We start from the raw sequence: 11,353 nt of genomic DNA on the forward strand, positions 1-11,353 counted from the left end.
TTGAGATAATTGATAATATAACCATCTACAATGGGAAAGGCGAATCCACTAACCTAACTCATTAAGAGGAATCGCACTAGAAACAATGCCTCCAAGCTTCTAACAAAAATTCTAACCAACAGAATAGTACAAGAAGTTGATTCCAAGATACCAAAGCAACAGGTTAGATTTAGATGAGGAAGAGGAACCTTCTATGCAATCGAAACCTACTAAATGACATAGACGAAACACAGAGACACCAGAAAGGAAAATTTTATGCAGCCTTCATACACTATACAAAAGCCTTCAATCTAATAGACAGGCAAAAATTGGTATCGAAACTCTGAGATATGATCAGAAATCAAAAACTCCCAACACTCACAGTAAAAAATATCCTTGCATACAACCAAATCGCCATAGATGATGGGATCAGGCAAACAAAGGAAATCACCCAAAAGGATGGAGTGCTCAGCCCCATATTACTTAACGTTGACCACAGTGGATGTAATACCAACAATCCGAGAGAGATCGCAGGATGCAAAACCACCATGTATGTGGACATGTGGTCCTAGGATCACCAAACAACCTTCTCAGCGCTGGAAGAATGGGCTGGGAAGAACATCCTAAAAATAAACTGGGCATAAACCCTACAGCCGGTTTTCCAAAAAGACGGACGCACAGCAGCAGAAGACGACTTACGGTACAATACAAAGAAGACAAAGTCAAAATAGTAGGCCTAAATACATTTCAATACCTGGGATTCACCATCAAACGCTGTCAATTTTTCACTATTATTTTTCAAATAATTTTCCTAGGTAGAAGAGATGCAACAAAACATTTAATGTCCACTTTCAAAAATGTATAATCATTTCCTAACCCCCAATTACTTTTTCAGGAAAGTGAGACAGTCTCGCCTCGACATGGCACTTTGCCCCGAGATATGAACTAACTTACATTGAATAACTGGTTAGAAGGACTGCTGAGTTAATGTAATCCTGTTGTTAATATGTAACAATTAATCTATTTGATAGAAAATAGCTTTAAAGCATAAAGTGTCTTTTTGTGGGCGACAGCCATGACAGCCATGTACGACATTTACAATTAACAGTACCTATCCTTTATACCAGCTATGTGCTTATTTGACACAAAGATCACCGGGCAAGTTGGCCGTGTGGTTAGGGGCGTGCAGCTGTGAGCTTGCATCCGGGAGATAGTGGGTTCGAACCCCACTGTCGGCAGGCCTGAAGATGGTTTTCCGTTGTTTCCCACTTTTACACCAGGCAAATGCTAGGGCTGTACCTTAATTAAGGTCACGGCCGCTCCCTTCCCATTCCCAGGCCTTTCCTATTCCATCGTCGCCATAAGACCTATCTGTGTCGGTGCGACGTAAAGAAAATAGCACAGCAAACACAAAGATCTTGCTAATACTCACTTACAGGATATACCTGATATGGGAAAAACTGACGAAGAAAGATCTGGCCACCATCAAAGGAGTTAAAGCATAATTCTTGAAAACCACAACGGGAACCTGAAAACACATGTGCTCCCGCCTAACACATGAAATGTCACGGGAACTTTTCCTCACCAAGGAACCAAGAACAAAACTACCTCTGCCATCCACAAAGAACATCGAAGTGCACCTAGCGAAAGAGGGAAGAAGAGAGTAGGAATCCCTCTGGATTTCTACAGCACAGATGGCTGTTGGATCAGAAATGGACAATGCCAACCGGAGACTATAACACATGGTAATAAAACTAGAAAAGCACGGATACCATGCTGGATTGGAAGTGGTCCAATGCCAACCAGGGACTATGATTCATACTGACAAAACCAACACTGCACGAATATCACCCCAAAATATGTGAGAATATGTCTTATCACGACCCAAGAAAAAACTGTGTGTGCTCATTATGTACACAGGTGATATATATACCACATCACAAGATGTAAAAACAACCATAAATCTCTGTGTGATTACAGCAAAGACTGAAGTATTTAACAATCTATGTAATGCACATCCGTGCACTTTTCTGTTAATAATAATAATATTGGTATTACCCTGAGCAAATGGTGAAGCTGAACAGGAAGAACGAAGAGCGAAGATTTTTAGTCAACTGAATATTGTCTAGGATAAGGACAAAAATCATATGAGTAATGTTATCCCCACAGTTATTAGCATAACTACAATTCTATGTTACTAGAAAAAGCATGATACTAAGGCAACCTAAAATTTACACTTACTTTCTTTTCTTCCTTCTTATCCAATTCAATTTGAACAAGTCAGGTTAATTGTTATTATATTATGCTACAATTGAAGCTACAATCAGCTATTTTGAATTGTCAACATTACCTGTGTCTAATATTTTAAAAAACATGTGGTCTGCCACAGGTGTATAAACTACATTCAAGATAACAATAAATAAAGAGAAAAGTCTACGCCGGCAATTACAGCTGTTGATACTCGATTTTAGAATGATCAGGAACGATACATTTTTTCTTAATTATCAGATGCCTAAATCTAAAAGAATCACATCACTACGTCCTTCTACACTACTTTACAGTACTGCAATATATGATTTAAAACTGCATTTAATAGACTTCCTACCTTTAAAATACACAGGAAATAAAAAATATCACAACAATGTGTACGACCTGTATACAACTATGATACAACATAAGACATCGCCTGAACCTGCCGCCAACCAGGGATGGAAACTTAATTCTTAATATTGGTCAACGTTGCCAACAGACGCTCATAATAATAGGGATGTACTGAAACACTACCGATAGATGTCTCACGTGTAGTGCCCGGAATGCGCTTGTCGATCGTCATTTGTTTGTATGTGTTTTTAATGGAAGTTACCTAGTTAAATGTTAAAGTTAAAGATTTAATATATCGTTACGACAACAAAGACGACGAGAAAATTGTGATGCCTGACAATTGCTGTGTCCCAATGTCCCAAAATCAAGGTCGACCGTATTCCTACCATCAATTTCCTAAGCAAGATGCTTTCCGTAAAAAGTGGTTGCATGCGATTCGTAGGCAAGACCTACGAAATAAAAATATGACTCCTAATATCAAAGTCTGCTCGAAACATTTTACAGTTGAAGGTTATGTCATTACTGAAACTGGTAAGTAAGCTAATTAGTACTAATTGAGAAATAATTTTATAATAAGGTAGTACATTCTTAAAAGTTAATATGACCTATTTCAATAATTTTAGGCGAAAGACGAAGACTTAAGGAGAACGCTGTACCTTCGATATTTTCATGGTGTGGCACCGGTACCTTGGAAATAACTCCGAGAGCAAGAAGATATAGAAGTAGGAAAACAGCCATAACACCGTGTGCGGTACGGTACACTGAATCACACAGTGACCTATAATTTGACACTGGAGCACCATCAATTTCAGACTTCCTGAACAGAAAATAACTCATTACTTCCAAATTTGAAATTTTTATACCGGTATTTGTCTTATGGTCCGAAACAAGATCCTGAAACTCGTGCGCTACACGGAAATGAAGTTCAGTCGTACTGGATGTAGCCCCAGGCACTGCTGTCACACCAATATCGTGCCTTATGTACGCCTATAACCGGCAAAGAAAGGAAAAAATACCGTATTAGGAATGTTTTCAAAATGCTATTTGTACTTTAAAAATTCAATCTAAAAAACGCTCAAAGAAGGAGTTGCTGCATTTATTCCTTACTGGTACCTTTCAATCAACTCTTGCATTTTTCCGGATACTTTTTCGCCCCTTTTCTTTAATTCTGCTTCCAAATCTGCAATCACCATTGCACCTATACCATTTCCCGTCTTGTAGAAAACATTAGCAGAATATGGTAACTCCATTTTAGTGCATTTAAAGCAAAAGTTTCGTTTCGATGATCGCAAATGTAGGAATACTCCATATAAGTCTCTAAATAAAACAATCGAGCAGCGGAAAGCGCATACCGGGTATTACCATTACGCTGCCTAGCGGACAAGTTTTGCGTGATACATCCCTATTGATAGAAAGTTCGTAAACTTGTTTTCAAGTTAAGTGTTTGGTGCGGACTGGAACAATGAGTTTGTTCTCAAGAGGATAAGGGAGGGCTTTAAACAACCTAGGAGTGTCGCAAATGTGGCATTAAGTTGGGGAGGATTTTCTGTTAGGACAGCGTTATGTGGGATGCGGTCGACTGCAGAGACCAGTTCGGACGGTTGGCTCAGCATTGAACAGTGTGTGGTGTGGTTGTTATATTGCTCAAATCTAACAGCATTTAGTGGAAGTGTCTTAGACGCTTATACCACTAATATATACAGTCACGAAGCTCTGATGAATTTATTTATTTATTTATTTATTTTTCCTAGACGAACGAGAGGAAACGCTGTACGTTCACGTACTACCACTAGTCTAAAATGGTTCATAACTTCTGAACCATTCAGTCAAATAATGTCCTGACCAGGTTATTGTAATCCGTATGAAATACTGGAGGAGGTCAGACAATTTATTTCGGTAAGCGAGTTCAAGGATAATATCGAAATATTTATTTAATCTTAAGGAGTTATTTTTTTACCTTGGACTGTAACATAAAATCGCTTCTAGAGGGCAACCGGATGCAAATAGATCACGGACATTTTTGTAGAGGTTTCTATGCTCTATAATTCGTACGCTTACACTTGGGGTCTAGCGTTGACGGTTCAGGCAGCGTAAGCCAAGAAAGGAAGTAACCGACCATGGTAGAGCGCTGGCCTTCTTGGCCCAACTTGGCAGGTTCGATGTATATACCTATTTCCAACCGGTTGCCTTCTAGAAGCGATTTTATGTTATAGTCCGCGGTAAGAAAAGTAACTCCTTAAGATTAAATAAATATTTCGATATTATCCTCGAACTCCTCATCGAAATAAATTGCTTGACCTCCTCCATTATTTCATAAGGATTACAATAACCTTGTCAGGACATTATTTGCATGAATGGTTCAGAAGTTATGACCATTTTAGACTGTAGTGGTAATTCGTTCCCTGTTGTCTGCTAGCAAGTTGCCTCTACCTCGCCCCGAGAGGTTCTAGTGTCGCTCCAGCTGTCAAATGGATGAACCTTTCTCTTATTAGAGCTTCGCGACTGTATATATTAGACTGTGCTTACACCTTGAATGTTGTCTGAAGATGCAGACGGTGTAAATCTTCCGTGGTTGGTTAAAGTAGCTGATCCACAAAATAAGTCTCTGACCGATTTTCAATGCAGATAGTTTTCTCCACCGGTATATCTTCTGTGTTTTGCTGAACGATTATAGTTTCCTCCCTGAAGTTGCGGTTGACCTCCAGGACTACACAGCTGAATAGGAGGTATCATTGTGGTGTGGGTTGTGTCTTAGTGATAGGTTATGGGACAGAAGAACCTCCGTGGGCAGAGACATGGTACTTACATATCCATTTATTAACCCTTTAAGGGTTACTGGTTACTCAAAAAACAAACAACTATTATTACACGTTCCTCACTTTTTGTTGAAATTTACCCTCTTGCATTTATTGACGTTCATGGGGAGCATAGAGATGATTTTGAGAAGTATTTCATCTTTTGGGGATTAGCAATCGTGAATTTGATGTATTTTTTTTCGAAGTTGTTACTTAGGTGACCGGTAACACTCTGGGATCTGGCCTTCTCGACAAGTACCGTAAATAGTTCGTTCTTGTTTTATTGTTGGTGAAGCGCTGTTATGCATTCTTGGCTGCTTCAATCAACAATAGATCGTTAGTAGGTTGTCAGAAGATTTGTTTCTGTGTAATACAGTGGCCAGGTATCGTTACTGAAGACTTCAAATCGCAATCAATGCAAAATAAGTGTACTTATATACACTACTGCCCCGTTATAAACACTTCTATATACCTGTCTGTTTCTTCCTGTAGTATTTATAATGGTTATATCATAGTTCTGTCATCTTTACTGATTTATTTTCTAATCGTGAATGATCATTTTCATTTGGCGCAAAGATGTGTTCGTGAGAAATTATCACCGCGCGTGAAATGCGAAAGAGCGGAATGATGGAATGTGGAAATAAAAGCATCTGTAAATCTTAGATTTCTTGATATTTTGGTCATTATAATAATATAGTCAGTTTTACGACCACCGTGCTTTCTTGGAGGAGGCGTTTCGTTCCTTTTATAGATGCCCTGAGTTCGATTCTTACTATCACTGTCAGTTACAAACGCAGTTACGAACGATCAAGGGATCTGGGATGACTTAGATCGAGAGTTGTAGCTTTCTTGGAAGTAATGGGCTTGCTAAGGAACATTCGGCCTTGTCTGATGCTAATTTTTCAGTGTGGTTCCCAAGCTGGTCTTAAGCCACGTGCAGATTTAGCAACAACACCTCGCAATGTCCGTTGGAATTCACGCGCAAAATGATCTCATTCGCTAACTTCAGCAGCTGATAAAATTAAAACAGATCAAGATATCGAATCATTTGTTTCAATTTTTGTTTCTGTATGACCAATTCGTGACGCTCATATCCTCAGCCCAAGTTGTTTCTAACCACCCTCTATAACCACTTATCAGCCATAAGTTTGACTTCCTGAAATTAGTTTGCTACCATACAAAGATGTAGCTGTATTTTGCACAGTATGGCCAACAATTTGTCATTATCGGCGAAAAGAAGAGTAAATGGAAGCTATTCCTACATAATACTTCTTCAGCGGCTCCCAACAGAAGGTTCCCAGACATCAGTCACACTTGTCTCGTATCTGTTCTGATTTGAAATAACACCCTCCTATTCACAGTCACCCTTTTATAATTGTCACTATAGCTCCTGCTTATTTGCAGGCTGGTAAAGTTATCACTGTGGTCTGAATTATTTAACAAATGATGGAATTTATCTTTACCTAAGTATTTTACCTGTAGATTTATTTATCACACTCAGCTCATTTCATAATATCGTGTAAAATAAGAAGAAATTAACTCTACAACTCAATGATATGAGTGAGTAACATGTCAGGCATACAATCTTCGTTAAAGTGACAGAAATGTACCCATTTGGTATCGCATCTCACAAGGATGTTGTCAATAAAACATTTGCAACATAATTTTATCAGTATCTTATGGTGCCTGATGGTGGATGATGTGCTGCGGGAATGAATGACGATGGAAATTACACAGTGGGATTTGCAGACGAGATCAAAATTATTATTATTATTATTATTATTATTATTATTATTAAAGGAACATTTCTTTCAACTGCCTCAGAAGTGCTTCGATTAGCAATGATAAGTATAGAATGCTGGTGTAACAAACAAATTTGGAACTCTTAAGAAACCTCTTCTGTTTGGCGTACGGTTGCTACTTTCTAACCAAGTCAAAAACCTTGGACAAATTTTAAACAAGGGATTGAAACCTATTGTGATGTATTATATTTACATCGATATATTAACATCCATAATCTCTTGTGCTGTGTTGGTTTGGTGGCAAAAAATGAACGTGAAAACATCCAGGAAGAATCTGACAAGTTACAAAATATTGTTCTGCATTTGTACATTGTAAGCCTTTCGTACGACTCCTACAGCAGCATTTCAGGCCTTCCGACTCTTAAAGTCTGGTTAGAGATGGAAACTAGATTAGCCCATTATAGACTCCAGCCAGCTTGATGACTCAGTTCAGAGGAAACCACAATATCTCAAATTTACTTGGGACAAAAAAGTCAAATCATTTGCTCAACATGAGAACTGACAAAATGACACCATAATAGTGATTTGAAAATAACTTCACAGTATCCTATCCAGATCCCAGCGACTGGAAGGAAGAGAAATTTGTAGAATTAAATCAAGGACCCGTATGGTATACTGATCAGTCAAAAACCAATAATGGGGTGGTCGCTGGAGTGCACATAATGAAAGCCAAAATGTTAATTTATTCTTTGTCAGTATGCCAAAGAATTTCAAGCATAAAGGACAGCAAATACAGTAGAGACAATACGCGACACTCAGCAAGATATCGAGGGACAGCTATTAGAGCTCTCTCTCTAGCGGATTGACCTGAGAACTACTGATTCTGTCATAAGAGCACGTGTATTTGTGTGTGAAGTTTATGGTGTTATTTTATGTGTTTTCAGCGAATTGACATAATTAAATAGTAGCGTGTGTCATTACTTGATATCTCCCCTCATCATGAGGGGAAAGGTATGTGCTGTGTTTGGCTGCAGTAACTATGAAATAGAGAATAATGCGCGGTTTTTCTACCGTTTCCCTCGTGACAAGAAAATGTAACTAATATTGCATATATATTGTTCCAATGACAGAGATTTTTATACTTCATAATCTTCTGACCTGATCGACCCATATTTTAACTGGCTTAAAATATAATACGCGTATTTTATTGTATAGTGCAGCAGTTAACCTTCAATACCGATGTGTTGTTGTAGGTGTGATCTGTGGGTTTGATATTTTTCAGGAAAATACATATGCATATGAGTGTGGCTGGTTGTGTTCCAAGTTACCCTATTTGGAGTGCCGTAATGCCTTGTCAAGCTCTGAAGAAAATATGGTTAATTTAAGAAATGTACATATTTTGTTGAAGCAATATGATTATGCATGTTTGCTTTACCCTAATGTAATGGCATTATGGCAAGTATTGCTTATAGGGAAAGTTTGAATATTTTTGAGGCTAAATTTATAGATTTTTTTTCTGTTACTAGGCTTCAAATTAAAAAGAAAATTGTCCAGCCCTTACATGTAAATTCATTGAATCGTGTGTGTAAGGAATGTGCCAAAATTTTTGTTGACAAGTGTTTTAATATGTTGATACAATGCATTTAAATGAGAACAAAGAAAAATCTAGCCGTGAACGTTCAGGAAGGAATTCTAAAGCTAAGAAAGTAATGCATAAATGAAAGATCAAGCCCTTTCACAGCAGTCCATTTCACATCTTGATTATATGTCTAATTTCAGTATTTAAATAATAACCTGTTAAATAATTCTTCATTCATTTATCCAGAATTGATTTAGCAACTTTGAAGTTAATATCTTAGTAACACTTTCTTTCTAGACGTAATTTATTTATCCATTTCCGTATATACATTTCAATTGATATTTGAATTTAGCGCGAGTTTTCAGGTCAAGCCACTAGGAGCGCTACTTGCGACTTGTCTCCCATTTTAACAAAGCTAAGTCCGGAAGTGTCGCGTATTGTCTCTACTGTATTTGAGGAGAGCCACAAGGAAGGAACATTTTTAATACTCAGACAGTCGAGCAGCTCTTAAGACTGGGGAGTCTTAAACGTTCAATCTAAACAGGTACCCGAATGCCTGGATATATTCATGAAACTGGCAAAACAATTAACAATTCAGTTAAGCTGATGTCGGAGCTAGAACATGATGGAATTCAAGGCAATGAGAGGACTGACAGATTGGCTAACGAGAGATCTTAGCTTATTAATAGAACCTGAGCCAGTATTTTGACTTTGGAATATACTGTAGACAGTCATACAAAGTACAGGAAATCAAAGGAAGTATAAAAGTACACAAAAGCTCACATAAAAGAGATACATGAAAGGATAAAACTGAAAAATCTGAAAAGGATAACTTATCTCTTCGCCATAGAGTTGGGAATTCTTCCCTTTCGAATTTGAGGCCAGCAGCCAAAATTTTGAGAATATCTTAAAACCTCTTGAGTTAAAGTGAATAGTGCTGCGATTTCTTTGCGCATGTATGAACTATAATATTTGGTTAACATTTCTGTCACAAAGTGTAGAACTCTGGCAGTTTTTATTAAAATACAGTAGTTATAATTCATAAGTTTGGTGTCTAACACTCACTTCTTCTTCAAAATCTGTTGATAAACTCCAAGTCTCCGGACTCCCTTAAACCTTTGGAGCCGATGACTTTAGATATTAGGCCCCTTCAAACAACAAGCAACAAAACTGTTCACAGCTGACGTCTGTCTACCAGTAATACAAATACAAATAAATGCTTTAAAAGAAAAAGGTAGTGACTGGATGTAGTGCTGTTCGAATCCAAGAAATTACGAAGGAAAAGAAGGAAGAGGAGATCACATTTGTCCTGGTCCTCCAGGTTGGGGGTTGGGCATAGGGTTGACAACTCTATCCCGTTAAAGAAACTGTTGAGAAGCCGCAAAGAGTTAGAACAAACCGGAACGATAAAATTGATAAACGACCTAGGCGAGGAAATGGTTATGGATTGGTATTAGCGACTTGGAATGTGAGAAGCCTACTCCAGCCAGGGAAAAACAGAAAACTAGAAGAGGAACTAAGAAAGAATAATGTTGAAATCGCTGCTCTACAAGAAATTAGATGGCGGGAAATTGAGATGTTCGATGTACAGGATTATACTTTAATCAACAGTGGGAATAGCGATAACATCTGTGGAACAGGCTTTATGATATCTAAACAACTGAATCATACCTTAATGTCTTACAAGGCAGTAAATTAAAGAATCTGTATCATGAGAATCAGGGGCCGCTTCTTCAATTATACACTTATAAGTGTACATGCACCTACGGAAGAAAAGGAGGATGAACTAAAAGATAAGTTTTATGAAGAACTGGAGAAACAGTACGATGAGGCACCTAGACATGACATTAAAATAGTAATTGGGGACTTCAATGCAAAAGTGGGGCAAGAGGAAGAATTTAGACCCACGATAGGAGCACAGAGTTTACATTTGGAAAATAACAACAATGGGTTACGGCTTATTGACTTCGCTACAGCAAAGGATATGGTAAACAGTAGCACTACATTTGAGCACAAGAGAATTCATAAAGAAACTTGGGAAGCACCAGATGGGAACACCAAGAATCAAATCGACCACATACTGATTGATAAAAGACATGCGACAGATGTACAGGATGTGCGTACTTATAGAGGTGCGGATATAGATTCAGACCACTATTTGGTGAAAGCTAAATTGAAACAAAAGCTTGCGGTAAGAGTCAGAGGTAAAGCAGAAAGGAGGAAAGGATTTAACCAAGAACAACTTAATGATGATGCAAGGAGGAAGGAGTATGAAAGACAGGTTGAAGAAGGTTTGAAAAAAAATAAAAATGCAGTAACGGTGGATGAATCATGGCGGGTGATTAAAGAAGCCATCACGAATGCAGCCCAGGAGGTACTAGGAGAAAGAAAGAAACAGCCAAAGAAGGATTGGTATCATGAGGAAGTAAAGCTAGCCTTGGAGAAAGGAAATAAATCAAGGATGATATATATGCAACGGGCAACAAGAGCTACTCACCAAACATATGTGGAATGCAGAAGGGAAGCCAAGAATCTTTGTAGAAATAAGAGAAGAGAAATGGAAAAATATCTGATAAAAGAGATGCAACAAGATTATGAGCATAAGAGAAGTAGAAAGTTTTATAGAATCGTAAAGCAGAGAAAAAGTGGATTTCAAC

The 11,353-nt window shown here is 38.0% G+C and overlaps 1 protein-coding gene across 1 annotated transcript in view; it reads right to left on the reverse strand.

Annotated features, from left to right (window-relative positions):
• LOC136863781 (oxidized purine nucleoside triphosphate hydrolase) overlaps positions 1 to 2,724 on the reverse strand; it is a 122,169-nt gene extending 119,445 nt beyond the window's left edge. The window contains exon 1 of the mRNA XM_068225904.1: positions 2,585 to 2,724. The gene's annotated coding sequence lies outside the window, so the exon portion shown is untranslated. The remainder of the gene's footprint in view (positions 1 to 2,584) is intronic.
• Positions 2,725 to 11,353: the final 8,629 nt, after the last annotated feature.

This window comes from Anabrus simplex, chromosome 2 (assembly GCF_040414725.1).
Source record: "Anabrus simplex isolate iqAnaSimp1 chromosome 2, ASM4041472v1, whole genome shotgun sequence".
Taxonomy (NCBI): domain Eukaryota; kingdom Metazoa; phylum Arthropoda; class Insecta; order Orthoptera; family Tettigoniidae; genus Anabrus; species Anabrus simplex.